This window comes from Phragmites australis, chromosome 13 (genome assembly GCF_958298935.1).
Source record: "Phragmites australis chromosome 13, lpPhrAust1.1, whole genome shotgun sequence".
In the NCBI taxonomy this organism is placed as follows: Eukaryota; Viridiplantae; Streptophyta; class Magnoliopsida; order Poales; family Poaceae; genus Phragmites; species Phragmites australis.
Window position 1 is genome coordinate 13,870,088 of NC_084933.1, and position 6,592 is coordinate 13,876,679.

The following is a 6,592-nucleotide window of genomic DNA, read 5'->3' on the forward strand; positions in this document are numbered from 1 at the left end:
ACCTATAAATAGAAAAAAAATCAAAGGTAAATAACACATAGTAGCAAACTGAATATCAAAATAATGAGCTAGTTACTCATCAACTGAAAGCATTTGCCATATCTAGGATATAATGAAAGAAAAGATAATAATAGGGTGAGGTAATTATGCATGGCTTCATTTCGACATAAGCGATTTTCCTATTCTTGCAGGAATTGAACTGTTTCTTGAAATTTCTAGGTTGCAGAGGCCTTATGGAATTCAATCAGAATAATTTTTCAGTTTAAATATCCTAGAATAAGATTGCAGATAAGAAAAAGGAATTCAGGCTGATGACCTGAAACTTTGTCATCATCTGCCAAATTGGGTCTGCCTTAAAAAAACATGTACCATGAAGAGATAACCATTGCATGATTTACTTCTTTTAAGCATACATGTATATCTCTAGATAACAAATTGCTTTGACTTGGGTCATCGCTTGACCAAGAGGAAGGGAGACCGGTTCCATTCAAATATAAATAGTGCTACTAGTACTGTTGAAGCTTGTTAGGTTTAAATCTTCTTTGCTTCAAGAAGGGACAAATGCAAGTGTGTGGTGTGCACACCCAACCCCTAACCCCCCATGCATGCACTAATCTTCTTTTAATAAAGTTCCCAGTGGATGGAGGCTAGCTAGTTTGAGTCAAAGGACATGCATCTTCTGGGCACTGGGAATTATTCTGTTCTCCTCCATGCACATTAGAATAACATCTTGCCAAGATCATGTTCCTTGATCGATATATACTACCCCCACTTTGCTTTAGTTTTACCAAGACTACAAATGTGCTTTAGGTGCCTAGCTGCTAAGCCTTCTATTGAATAGTAGTAACATATGCGGAGTTTTGTCTCCATTAGGAAGATCAATATATATCGCACTAGCACAACACTAGCTTGTGGGCTGACATCCACAACTGCAAGCCGTTCCTTATTTTATTTTGGTTCCAGAGAACCTTGCATCACTAATATTATTGAGCCTAGCTAGGTTTGAGGAATTTGTACTAGGAATATTGTATTGGATATGGGGATCATGAGCTAGATATATAGGTAGATAAACAGGGTCAATCAGTTCTCACCAGTCTATCTAGCTGGTTCAGATAGTTGTTGCTCACCAGCTGTTTATTCCTGATAACACGAAACACTAGCCGTCCCTTGGTTTTGAAAGATCAGCACGTTGGAGAAACTTTTTTACTTGGAAGTTTTAGATTACTCTACTTAGAATCTTGTAAGAGAATTTGCAATTTGAGTCAAAGCAACTATCCTATGGATCCTCTCTTTCCTATTTTTTTCTTTTCAAGGATCTCCAAGAGAGCCTCCATCCATCCCACCCTCCATCCCACCTTATAGCCAAAATTCCCAAAATCTGGTCTCCAACAAACACTCCATCACGATCGCTAGTTTGGAGTGGCCTCCATCCTCGGCCTCTCGCACGCCAAATCGGGCATGACTCTCTCCTCATACCATCCCCCAACTGCCTTCTCCCCCGTGTACTCGCACCACCATTCGGAGCCCTCGTCCTCGTAGTTGGACTAGGACAGAGCCACGCTGCCCCTCCAAGATCCATTGTTTTCTGGCCGCCGCCGCCGCCGGGTCCCCATCTCGGGTGCCGCCACCTCGCCTGGGACCAGTCCATGCTCGACGAGCACAAAGGGGAGTGCATGGAGGCGAATGGGAGAACCATGGCCCAGCTGCCTAGTCAAAATAGTTTGACTAGGCCGGGCCTCGCCGACGTGTGCTGGATCCAGACCGGTCGAGGGCACCCACGGAACCAGTGTGACATGGGGAACTTATCTGGGTAGATGCAGGCTGGTGAGCTCAGTCAGAGCGTGGTCGACGGCGAGCATGAAGGTAGCAGTGGCTCGGTTTGCTGCGGTGGACCATGCCAGTGACTGGGAGGAAGGGAACAACAGCGCACACAAGCATTCAGGGGACCTAGGGAGGGTCACCATGCTGCTTGTTAGGACAGAGGAGCTGTGGAGCGGCAGTTCGACGGCGAGCGATGGAGATGCACACCGAAGTTGGAGAAGATGTCAGCGAGATCTCAAATCAACGGACGATTCAACAGGGTTTGTGTGGGTTGATATCGGGGATGCCTCGCTTGACTTCCCTCCTGGGTCCTTGGGGCTCAAGCTCAACGGAAATGGTGATGGCATGGAGGATTTTCTCAGCGACATGTTAGATTCCCTTTGCGGTGGTGCTGCATAGTGGAGAGCGAGCTCAGGCGGTAGTGGGTGAGAGAGGGAAATGAGGAAGGGAAGAGAGAGCTGTAGCCGGGAGAGGAGATATATGGTTACAAATATATGATTAGTTATAAAATATTATTAAAAAATAAGAGAGTAAAATATGGAGGGTGGAATATGGAGGGTCTGTTGGAGTGTGACAAGATATGAAGGGAGACTCATTTTGGATGGCCCTCCATATGAAGATATGAAGGGTGAAATATGGAGTGTCTTCTGGAGATTCTCTAAGTAGTGAACATTCACTATCTCACTGACTAAAAAATTGTTGGGAGTTGATCAAAAGCCATTGAACTAGTTTTCATAAATTATTGCAATTGTTGATAGGTTCCAAAATTATTGTAGCTAGGTTGGACACTGTTGCGAGGTGTTCAAAAGTTGTTAACTAGGTTTCAAATAAATTGTGTCAGGTTTCAAAAATTATTGGCCATTTCAAAAACTTATTGGATAAGGTTTTAGTTATTGTTACCCAGTTTTCAGAAAGCCTGAGAGCGTGTTCATGAGAACATAGCCTCACAAAATAAAACCCAATCACAATTTATAATCTTCCAAACGATATCTGCCTATTCCTCGACTGCCCGTCCCGACTGTTGTTTCAAAGTACGTTTTAGCAACATTCCAAATAAATTGATTCTGAATTTAGACATATGAATAAGAACATGATTGCCAACAACAAATATCACACTGACTAACATAAGCATTTCAAAGTCAAAGATGACAGAACATATGCTACTCATGTTCACAAGGATATCACATAAGGCAATCGACATAAAGAGGTGGATTAAGGCATGAATAGACTCAGCTAGTGTTAAACAGATAGTTTTGCTCTCAGTGTGGGTTACCGAATTAACGGCCATCCAACGCTTACTAAGCTTTTCTAATCAATGTGACAACCTTCACCAAAAAGCTAAACTGATCTACCCAAGGCACTGTTCAGTCTACTAGGTAACCAACTTACCACCAAAAAGGAGCAGAATAGACCAGTGCCACAGAACAGAGAAGGGTAAGGAGCCAACAATTCACAGTGATAGACAAAGAATAGATAAACAAGTGACTAAAGATTAGCATATGTATAAAACTATCGCAATAATCACACTTAGCCCGCTATCATCATAGAGCAAAACACCCACCTCACCTAGCATGCAAATATATCAAAACTAACAGAAAAGATCAGGCAAAAGCATGCTAGACAGGGATAAAAAAAGGAGGGGCTGAACGAGCTTATAGTCCAGTGATAAAGCCGAAGGAAAGGTGCACAACAACATTATTCCAGAAAACAGAGACACCCCATCTATGCCGAGGTTGACAGGGTGTATGCGCAACAATGCCGCTGCACCAAGTGCAAGGAACATTGCAACTAGTACCCGAGGAGCAGGGAACACTGGAACAGAGAGAGTTCCAGCTTCGTGCCAGGGAGGAAGATGTCGAACACCAGCACGAGACAACCGATGCTAGAGCGTGATCACCATGAGCAGAGCAAGCACATGAGGTGAGCTCCACAGGAAAGCTCCGCACACGACTCAATCATCACACATGTAGAACGCGCACCATGATGTCTCCACTCATAGAAATGTGCATGAAGGCGCGACCAAAACCACCACAGCACCATCACAACCACAACCAAGGCACGAGCACAAGCATGACCCTGAGACCGAGCTCCACCGTGCACAGAGCACCCAATCACACCGCGCTTGAGCCCGCATGGACCTACAGGCGCAAGATGACAGGGCACACGACCAGTGGAGGGTGCACATGTGTGTCGCGAACACCCTCGCTGGAGCGGACAAGGTGCAACCACGAAACAGGTGAAGAGGAACGACAGAGAGGAGGGTGGAGAACAGTGAGCATGAGGAGGTGGAGAATTCCAAAAGATCTATCCAGGGGAGAGGAACTGGTCGACTTTTAACCACCCGAGCCAAGGGCAAGCGCATGCCGCCCCCCATCCGATTTCGCCAGGAGCACGAACGGGTCACCTGCTAGGGCAGACGCGCCTTAGCGCCCAAGTGTGCCCCCCCCCCCTCTGGAACCTTCCATGAGGTCATGGAGGATGGCCGAGCTGAGTGGACTGCTCGGCCACATGAGCTTGGAAGTGGCCCACTGGTCAAAGGACTCCTCTCTTTTTTTCTTTTTCATGGAATTTGTTCAAATCCAAATTTGACTTTATTTTCAAATTCGAATTTTGAAGGGAAATCCCCTCAAATCCCCACCTTTTACCTATAAAAGTTTGACCAACTCTTATGGACCCCTTAACTATTTTAATATACTATTTTTCAACAGAGGTGCGATTGGGCTTGAACCTTGCCTAGCCAGAGAAACTACGACCCCGCACAGGCAGCTTGGAGGACTAGGCCTTGATCTAGTGCCTTGTTGTGGGGGTTTTCATTTCAAAGACATATAGTACATGGTAGTTGAACTGCTCCTCTATCGGGGCAGGGCTTTGCGGTCATGCCCTTGTATATTTTCATGAACTCACTAGAGAGTATCCCTTTTCTCTCCCGTATCATGACCACATGATCAGTCCACATAGGTGAGTTCTTTAGGAAATCCTGTAGGACGATTTCCCACCATTCGAATAACTCATTAAGAGCCTATGCTCAACCTGCCATACAGATGAAGCATTCCAGCTAATGGGACCCAGGAAGATATACTTTTGGCATCAACCAACTTTGTTTCCTACAACCTGAACCACAGGATCTCCGATCAAATAGGATAGGTATCCACTGTTGAAACCTTTAATAGGGTAAGAGCCCTATTCCCTTGAACGATGCCTGGATTGGCCTCCTCGCCAAACACTTAGTGATGTATTCCACTGCAATAACACCAGTCCCTCTGGCATGTCGACATAACTTTAACCGCCTCCGAATGTGTCGGGTGGTTTTCAAGTTGTTCTTTCTACTCTGAACTTTGATAATCATAGCCTGATTATCACAGTATACTATGACTACTAGAATGGGCTTTTCCAGCACAAGGAGGTATGACAAAAGGTTTCTCAACCACTCTGCCTCCACCGCTGCTGAATCTAGAGCTACTAGTCCATAGAGGATTGTGTTATTAATGTCTGTTTAGATGATCTCCACGACACGGCCACACCAGCTAGAGTGAATGTACAGCCACTCATAGCTCTCATTTCATCTGAGTCATTGATCCAGTTAGCATCACTGAATCCTTCTAAGACTGATGGATGACCAGCATATTTAATACTGAGGTTTATGGTTCCTTTTAAGTACCTGAGTACTCTTATTAGCGCTTCCCAATGATCATCTCCTAGATTGGACATATAATGACTCAACCTGCATACTGCATATGAGATGTCTGGTCTTATCGCACTGCTCAAGTACATAAGAGATCCAATGACCTACGAATACTTTAGCTGGTCTATGGGTTCACCAGAGTGTTTGTGCAACTTGACGTTTGGATCAGAAGGTGTGGAGACAGGTTTAGCGACCATTTGCTCGAATTAGGTTAGGATCTTCTCCACATAATGAGACTACGATAGTGTAATCTCATTCTCTCCCTTTAACAGCTTGATATTTAGTATGACATTAGCTTCACCCAAGTCCTTCATGTCGATGTTCTTGGAGAGGAATTTCTTTGCCTCCTTGATAATTTCCATGTCAATCCTGAAAAGCAATATGTCATCCACATATAAATACAGAATGACACCTATGCTCCCAACAAATTGATAGTACATGCACTTATCAGCTTTATTTACACAAAACCCGACAGTGATCAATGTGCTATTGAATTTCTCATGCCATTGTTTAGGAGCTTGCTTTAAACCATACAGGGATTTAATCAAGCGACACACTTTCTTTTCTTGACCTTCTATTACAAATCCATCAGGCTGTTGCATATATATCTTCTCATCCAACTCTCCATTAAGGAAAGTGATCTTCACATCCATATGATGAACATGGAGTTTACATACAATAGCGAGCTCCAAGAGCACACTAATTGTAGGTAGTCAGGCCATGGGGAAATACGTATCAAAGTAATCCTCTCCTTTTTTCTGAGTAAAACCCTTAGCCACTAAGTGGGCCAATACTTTTGTATAGTACCATTGGGTCTCCTCTTCCTCTTAAAAATTCATTTGCATCCTACTGGCTTGCACCTAGCTAGAAGATCTACTATTTCCCACATTCCGTTAGTCATGATGGAATCCATCTCGCTACGGACTACTTCCCTCTAGTACTCCGCATCTAGTGATGCGTATGTCTCTACGAGGGATCGTGGTTCTTCATCCACTAAATAACTTATGTAATTATTGCCCAATGACTTTTCAGTCCTCTGTCTCTTATTCCTTCTCAACCCTAAATCTGGAGCTGGATCATACACACTCG